Source organism: Thamnophis sirtalis, unplaced genomic scaffold (assembly GCF_051295495.1).
Source record: "Thamnophis sirtalis isolate CommonGarterSnake01/CBP01778 unplaced genomic scaffold, rThaSir2_p1.2 scaffold_3, whole genome shotgun sequence".
Taxonomy (NCBI): domain Eukaryota; kingdom Metazoa; phylum Chordata; class Lepidosauria; order Squamata; family Natricidae; genus Thamnophis; species Thamnophis sirtalis.
This window is the reverse complement of record NW_028261383.1, coordinates 19,878,127-19,886,534: the sequence shown is the minus strand read 5'-3', so window position 1 is coordinate 19,886,534 and position 8,408 is coordinate 19,878,127. Positions and strand designations below refer to the sequence as shown.

Sequence of the window (8,408 nt, the reverse complement as noted above, 5' to 3'; positions counted from 1 at the left end):
AAGCCGGGTGAGACTTCGACAGTCGCTTCTCTCAGCTTAGAAAAGAGGAAGCCCTTTTGAAAACGGGGCCAATAAATTTGCAGGAAATCGTCCAGGAGTTGGAGGCACCAACCTGCTTTGCAAAGCCGACCCCCTCCTCCGCCCCGCGCCTAGCAGTTTCCCCCCCAAGGAAATGGAAAGTAAATGGGCCATCTTGATTTTCCTCCTGGAGGCAACGCATCGAGTCCGTAGCTCTTGATTTCTTCCCTGCCTGTCCCGTGGATGCATTACACAGGGGAGGCAGGGGAACATGGGACAAGGGGCTCCCCACTTTCCAGGACTCCGAACTTGATGGAAGTTTTGCCTGTTTCCACGCACAGTCCAGCCCGTGGAAGAAACCGCCCCCCCCCCGCACTTACTGAACTCCGGAGTCAGGTCTTGGTCTCCCTCCGTGCAAGGCTTCCTTGCAGCCTCTTGGACTCCGGGAAAGGCTCAGCCTAAGGGAAGCAGAGCGAGGGGGAGCAGAATCGGACACTGGAGAAATGGCTGATAACGCTTTCAAAACTTTTCTGGAAAAAATGCACCGGGCAACACGTGAGTCTCTTGAGCTCGCAAAAGAGGCAAGCGCATGCTCAGTTCCCTCCTCCGTGGCGGCGGAGTGAGAGGGTGGGTGAGTTTCGGGTGGGTGAGTTTCGGGTGTGTGCTCCCCGGCTTTTCCAACGGTTGCTGAGGGCGCCCCCTGGTGGACTGTGTGCGCAATGCCAAGAGGACCCTGCAAGGGCTGATGAGAGATCACGTTCTATTAGGCTCTGGGAATGATGGGCATTAGAGTAGAAGGCGTTGAGAGAAATATCCAGCTGGTTCAATTCCAAGCAGGGTGAAAGACACTGGAGACATGGAGGCTGCTTGGAAAGATGGTTTAATGGTGGACAGGACCACATGGCTGAACTCCTGAACAGAAAAGGTGATCACATGCTTCAATGTTGGGTGAAGAAGAGAAGAGGAAGGGGCTTGCTGAGCTTTTTATAATCTGTTCAGCCCCACCTCTGTTTTTCCTGTTCCTATGTAAGAAATGCATCCTGATTTGTTTTCAGGCTCCCATGGGGCCATGCAGGGGCAACTCTCTAGGCTGTATTTTGAGTCCCATGTTTGATTTTCCAGATGCCATGTGGTGAGTTTCTCTGGAAGGCGAATCCTTCCTTTATTAGGTAAAGTACACTAGCTCAGGCTTTAATGGCTCATTGACAAAGGGGGGAGGGGCAGGAAGCTGCAGCGAGGTACTTTGTCTTTAAAAACCTGTTTCTCCCTTTTCACATCCAGGGAAATATAATATTCTACCTTTTCAATATTTCCTAGGATATTTCATTTTTCTAGTAGAGGGCTGGGTGCTAATACAGCCTTTTGGAAAAGCACTTTTGGAAGTAGGAGGAAAGGATGCCTCTAACATTGCCTGTCCAGAAAGGAGATCAGCTCCCCAGCAGGCAGAAATTGCTAAATTTTCCACTTTGTAATGTGGAAATTCTTGGTTCTCTGTAATGATGTATGCATGTGAGATTGGACACTAAGAATGGCTGATGGAAGAAGAAGTGATGCCTCTGAGCCGAGATGCTGGCATAAATACTTTGGCCATGTTATGTGGGCAAATTCTTTGGAGGAGGCAATGATGGTAGGAATGGCTAAGGGACAAAGAAGAAGAGGCAAGCAGAGAACATGCTGGCTTGATCTTGGCTCAGTCGCCACGATGTAGAAAAGATGTGGAGACTCTAGAAAGAGTGCAGAGAAGAGCAACAAAGATGATGAGGGGACTGGAGACTAAAACATATGAACAACATTTGCAGGAACTGGGTATGTCTAGTTTAATGCAAAGAAGGACTAGGGGAGACATGATAGCAGTGTTCCAATATCTCAGGGGTTGCCACAAAAAAGAAGGAGTCAAACTATTTTCCAAGGCACCTGAGGGTAGAACAAGAAGCAATGGGTGGAAACTAATCAAGGAGAGAAGCAAGTTAGGAGAAATTTCCTGACAGTTAGAACAATTAATCAGTGGAACAGAAGTTGCCTCCAGAAGTTGTGAATGCCCCAACAATGGAAGTCTTTAAGAAGATGTTGGATAGCCATCTGTCTGAAACAGTATAGGGTTTCCTGCCTAGGCGGGGGTTGGACTAGAAGACCTCCAAGGTCCCTTCCAACTCTGCTAGTTTATATTTGCTATTGTATATTTGTAATTGGTGCCCTTCCACCAGTTTGATCCAGAGCCATCAATGAGCAATATTTGAATAAAAAACTTTAAAACCAGCATGAACTGTCAGATGAAAGACGTCAGAAGCCAGGATAGAGTTCAAAGGTATCACAAGTTTATTTCATGTCACCTGTACGCAGGAATCTGAATGACTAGTGATCAACATGAATTCCCGCCAGACAAAAGTCAATGGACTTCAAGGGGGTCTGGACAAGACAAGGAAATAGAACAGAAATCAATCAAATTTGTAGAGGAATTTGCAGTTACTGTTGTTGTGCCAGATGTGATTTATTCTATACCTGTACATTTCTGTTTTTCCTTCCTAAATGTAAACCTTACTTTTCTCATCGCTGGATTGCATTTTCTTGAATAGAAACCTGTTTTTAAGCCTGTCAAGATCCTTCTGAATCTTGAGCCGATCTTCCAACCTAAAATGTTGGCTTTTTCTGCAAATTTGATGAGTTCTCCTGATGTCCCCCCATTCAAAATTTGTTTAGGAAGATGACTGGGCCTAAGACAGAAGCTTGAGGTATCTCACTGCATGCTTCCCTCCACGAGATGTACTGTTTGTTGCATTGAGGACTGCACACATTGAGTGCAGTTGGTCAGCTGGTTACAAATCCATTTGGTGGTGGTGTTATCTATCCCACATTTATCTATCTATCTTACAAAAAAACAGGCTGTGGTCAACTTTGTCTTACAAACTCAAAAGTCTTCTATACCCCAGCATTTTGCTGGTGTGCTAATTTAGTCATTTTATCAAAGAGTTGACTGGCTCAATCCCGTATATCAATAGAAACCATTAGGTTACAGGCAAAGATAAAAAGTGAAAGGAACCTGATTGAAGAGGTCATATGAGTAATTAGATAAGCAATTGTATGAAGATATGTCCACCTTCAAGGAATGTACTAGAATGTACAGAGCTCATGTCCTGGGATACTTGCAAGATGCAAACCTCTTTGGATGGGAAGAGGGAAGGGAAACTGTAGCCTTTCACCCCCTTCATCTCTCCACTTCGTGGCTGAGGATTGCAGTCCCTAGAGATGCAGAAGGAGAACTGGAGGAGACCGCAATAGGATCTCTGGATCTTGATGGTCTGGATCTGAGAAAGGAGGCAGGAAGAGGAAATGGAGTCTTTTTCTGCTCCTCTCCAAATTTCAAGCGTGAGAAAAGTTTCTCAGGTGTCAGCAAACTCAGGCCAGGCGCTGACGGATTCATTAAGCATTCATTAAGAATATACAGGGGGTGATGGATTCCATTGGCAGAATAAAGTGATAAAAGAAATGAGAATATGGAACAATACTTTCCCAGAAGAAAGAGCACAAACAATGCAAAAATAGGGACTCAGCTCAGCTTTTCACCCTTCCAATATGCAGAGTGGGACTAATCCTTTCACCTCCAAATCCTGAAACAAAAAGGAAAAGGCGTCGACGAGGGTGGGATTCGAACCCACGCGTGCAGAGCACAATGGATTAGCAGTCCATCACCTTCACCACTCGGCCACCTCGTCAAGGGGATGGGGCACCCACAGCTGTCCCTGTGGTGGGCTCGAACCACTATCCTTCTGGTTAACAGCCAGACGGGCTAACCTATTGAGCCACAGAGACAGTCAGAGGCCTCCCCTCGACTCTCTCTCAGGTGTAGCAGCTGCTGCAGGACAGATGGGGCTCCCTCACCATCCCCTCTGGTTAACCTTAACCCTAACGTCTCTTGGCCTCCGGTGCCAAAGCCCCTCTACGTTTAATGGTTCCGCTTTTCAGCCAGCCTGCTTATCTTACGTGGTTGGCAAAGGATGTCAGCAACTGCTCAGGCATTATTGTTACGTTTGTAAGTTGTGTGTCAGATCTGAGTATCATCTGCACCTCCTCCTCCTCCTCCTCCTCCTCCTCCTCCTCCCCTCCCCCCCTTTTGCCTTCCTAGAAGTAACCTGCAGGTGACCTAATCTTTGCCACAATCAGCTATTTCAGGACCCTGGAGAGCTCCAACTGAGGACCGCTTCGGATTGCTTTACGCCATTCCAGCCCTTCTCCGTCCCAAAGAACTAACTCAGGACACGTGGGGAGATCCCTCCCCCTTTCACCTTAGACACTGATTATGAAGAGATCTGCCTTTGGTCCTGAACTCTGGAAGGTAAAAAAAAATAAATACAAATGACAGCTAAATATTTAGTGAGAAAAAACAATCAAGTAAGTGAGAATTGAAGCCTCCAGATGAAAAGTTGGTGCAGCATTCAACCTCTGAATATGTTCTGAATCATACCATCAAGGAGGCCGTCCCTGGGTGGGCTTGAACCACCATCCTTCTGGTTAACAGCCAGACACGCTAACCCATTGTGCCACAGAGACCTGGCATAGGTCCTCTCGGCTCTCTCCACTTGAGCATCCATAGCTGGGCTGGCTAGACAGCAATAAGATACCTTGGTCCCCAGATCAAGTGTCTTCCTCTCTCCCACCATCAGATGGGAAAAGAGAAACTCTGGATGTTTTTGGGTGAACTCAAAACAACCCCTCCTCTTCTGGTCAACAGCCGGACCCCTCGACCCCTTGGGCTCCAGAGTTCCCCTCAGCTGCCTTGAAGAGCTGATGCCAATCTCTCTACCCCAAGTGGACCATAGGCAGCTTTGCCCCCTCCAAGCCTCTTGCAATTCCTGCCTTCTTTGAAGTCCAAGGAGGGCTGGTTGGATGGAGACTCTATCAAGCCTGATAGGATGACCAGAGGCTGGGATGAGATAGGATGGGAGGAAAGAAAAAAAAATGTGGAGGAATGAAAGTCAGACACAAGACAATTTTCTGGACAGTTCAAGTTACTTTCCTATGAAAATGAACCTTCTGAAAATTCCAGCTGCAGAATGGTGGATAGGTTGGAAGCAAAAGCTTTCCCTGGCCAGGAATCGAACCCGGGCCTTGGTGGTGAGAGCGCCAAATCCTGACCACTAGACCACCAGGGAAGGACAAAGTGGCTGTCATCCCTCCAGCTTCTCCTTGGAAGGGATATCAACTCCGACAGCAGGAAAGGTTCCCAGTGAAGGGAGTGTCACACTATAAGGGCTGGATTGATGCAACGGTATCATTTCCCTGCCACAGAGATGGAGGCTTTGGCCTCCTCTCTCCTTTTCTTTACCTCTGCAGAATGTGAACCCATAAAACTGTTAAGACCTTTATTCTCTAGTTTTTGGCTCAGGACAATTAATCTTCTTTGGTCAATGGCTTAAAAGCATCCTCTGCTTCCTCATTCCCTTTTGGATAAGGGAGAAAAGAAAATGGTGCTTCTGGTTCTTTGTATATGTTTGTGTGTGTGTGGTATTTCCCACACTTATTTGGATCTCGGAATGGCTGTGGTGCTGAGCAAAAGATGTGTTTCTGCCTGGTTTCGAACCAGGGACCTTTTGCGTGTGAGGCAAACGTGATAACCACTACACTACAGAAACCAGAGGTATGAGTGTGCTCAACTGGTATGCCCATATCTTTATTCCAGACTGTTATTTCCACAATAGGATAGGTTAAAGGATTGTTATACCCCTCCAGAGCACAGAGCTCATGAAGCAGATGGCTAAATATTAAAATCTGGCAGAAAATAATAGAGAAGGTGGCCTCTGCAGTTCTAAGATAAAGAACCCAATAGATAAACATTCTGTCACCTCCCATCGATTATTGGTGAATTCATCAAACAGGCCGTCCCTGGGTGGGCTCGAACCACCATCCTTCTGGTTAACAGCCAGACACGCTAACCCATTGCGCCACAGAGACCTGTCACAGGCCTCCCTCTCGTCTCTCTTCACTTGAGCATCCATAGCTGGGCTGGCTAGACAGCAGTAAGATACCTTGATCACCAGACCCAGCGTGTTCCTCTCTCCCGCCATCAGATGAGGAAAGAGAAACCCTGGATATAAATATTGCTTCTCTCGAGACAGACTCTCAACAGCTGTGCCAGTGGTGTAGGGGCATCATGCAGGGTTTCCAACCTTGCGACCCGGGTTCAAGTCCCGGCTGGCGCATGTCTCCTTCTACCTTTTGCTCTTCTAGGATGTACAGGCAGCATCACCACATGAAGTTTTGATCCCGGATTCTGTTTTCCTTGAGAGAAAAAGAGCCACGATCTTGGTGGCTGCCATGGACCTCATGTTGCATTTTCAGTAGGAATGACAAATGTAGAAATAACATCCTGAGATCCCCATTCTTGCCAGTGGGGGTGCGATTCGAATTCAGGCATAGGGAGCATAGGGCAGTCACAGTTCAGCCCTTTTGCCACCCAGCCATCATACAAAGGGAAGGTTGGAGTTCATCACATCAGACAGGTCACTAAAAGCCCAAATCATGAAACTGTGACTCATCCACTTTGGCCATGTTCACCGCAGCGGTGAAAGCGCTGAATCCTGACCACTAGACCACCAGGGAAGGACAAGGTGGCTTTTGTCTCTCCAGCTTCTTCCTGGGTGGGGCATCAGCTCCAGCCTCGGGTTCTGCAAGCAGGAAGGTTGGGAAGAAAGCAGGAGTTTCCCTTCCTTTGAGACTTTCACTTTCTCCCTGCTTGGAAAACCCCCAACTGTTGGTGGCCTGCAGAGAGACCCCCCTCCCCCACCCACCCAGGTTTTCAGGCAGAGGCGCCAGGAGGGATGGAGACGCTTCCTCAAAACCTTCTCACAGCACCCATCAATGTCAAGGTTGTTAGGCTTGCTACCTTCCAGCTGACTTGCTGCACATGGCATCTCCCTGGTGCCCTAGAGGACGAGAGTGCCAGGCCTGGAAGCCACCTTTTGCACTGGGCCTTCGGGCCTGCCACACTAAATGCTATGGGAAAATGGAAGGGGGGGAATTATATGGTGTATGGGAGAGATATATAGTCAAAATAACTTTTCTTTCTCAGAGAGTCAAGGACATCTTGCCCTGCACCTGGAGTAGTGGGACTAGGAGGCATCTCCAGTTAGGACGGTGGCTGATTGGGACATGTGGGTGCTGGACAGGGACTTGGACTTTCATTTGGGTGGGGAAAGCCTGGAATATTTCAGATTTGGGTTTCCCCAGATGTGCCAATATGACATCTCTAATAAAATGGAACTTTGAGGAACTTCAGGCCTTGGAGTCTTCTTTTGTTGGGGAGTTACTTGGAACCCTGATAGAGAAGCTTATACACTTTCTCCAACATCCCAGAGGAAAGTGGCCAACTTGATGCCCAGAGCCTCCATCAAGTTGGAAGAGCCCTCACCACCACCACATCAAGCATGGGACGAGGAAAGCCCCACCCTCACCCAAAAATGTATCAGCTTGGAAGCTCTCTCGGAATGAGGGAATTCTGGGGCCTCCTTTTCCAGATTGGATTAGAAGCCGGCTATTTCCTGTACTTGCTTGGAGCTTGGAATGGCTGCAATGCAGAGAAAAGATCTGTTTCTGCCTCGGTTTCAAACCAGGGAACTTTTGCACATTAGCCAAGTCTGATAACCACTGCACTATAGATATGGATCGCTTCCAACCACCCTACCCGTATATTTTGCCCGCCCTCCCAGCCTGGTTCCTGCAGCAACAGATGGGCTAACGGCACATTATTCCTTAGTGTTTTGTGCTCATCCAGATCTCGGAGGCAGGGAAAAGAATGAAGGAGTAGAATTTAAGACAGGATCTCAAATAACTGGGCCATGGATATAGGGGTCATCAGACATGGTTCCCAATCTTGCAACCTGGGTTCGAGTTCCGGCTTATGTGTACTTTCTTTCACCTTTGACCTTTCTGGGATCTGCCAGACAATGTTTTCATCCCAGTGGGAGAAAAAGGGCCATGAGTTCAAATCTGTTTTGGGATTTTTTATGGCCAAGCTGCCTGGGGAACTTTGATCTTCCTCCGACTATTGTTGGCTGCAGCGGCCCCCGTTGTCTGTTGGCTCGCTGGTTGTCTCTTTCCATCTGAGCCGCCTAACATCGCGGCTCGAACGAACGAGCGTAGCAGACGGTGGAGATTGGAACTAACTTAAACAGCAAACAACGAGAGAGCTGGTGAGAGAGGGGAGTTTGGGACGCAGGGACGCAGAGGGACGCTGCCTGTTGCTGGCCACCGACATTGCCGGCCGTGGTTACCATCTTATGCCGCCTAACATCGCGGCTTGAACAGAAGGAACTGGTGGAGACCGTGGAGATTAAAGGAGAACTAAGAGAGAGTTGGTGAGGGGGAAATTGGCCCCTGGGACAGAGTTGAGGGAAGGT

General features: G+C 48.1%; 5 non-coding genes across 5 annotated transcripts; 1 reads left to right on the top strand and 4 right to left on the bottom strand.

Moving 5' to 3' along the window:
- Positions 1-3,646: 3,646 nt before the first annotated feature.
- TRNAS-GCU (transfer RNA serine (anticodon GCU)) lies at positions 3,647-3,728 on the bottom strand. The gene has a single exon. It is a non-coding gene; the product is annotated as a tRNA-Ser (tRNA).
- A 1,365-nt stretch (positions 3,729-5,093) lies between these two features.
- TRNAE-CUC (transfer RNA glutamic acid (anticodon CUC)) lies at positions 5,094-5,165 on the bottom strand. Its single transcript has one exon. It is a non-coding gene; the product is annotated as a tRNA-Glu (tRNA).
- A 407-nt stretch (positions 5,166-5,572) lies between these two features.
- Positions 5,573-5,645, bottom strand: TRNAV-CAC (transfer RNA valine (anticodon CAC)). Its single transcript has one exon. It is a non-coding gene; the product is annotated as a tRNA-Val (tRNA).
- Positions 5,646-5,890: 245 nt separating this feature from the next.
- On the bottom strand, positions 5,891-5,964 carry TRNAN-GUU (transfer RNA asparagine (anticodon GUU)). The gene has a single exon. It is a non-coding gene; the product is annotated as a tRNA-Asn (tRNA).
- A 177-nt stretch (positions 5,965-6,141) lies between these two features.
- TRNAG-UCC (transfer RNA glycine (anticodon UCC)) lies at positions 6,142-6,212 on the top strand. Its single transcript has one exon. It is a non-coding gene; the product is annotated as a tRNA-Gly (tRNA).
- The last annotated feature ends 2,196 nt before the right edge of the window (positions 6,213-8,408 follow it).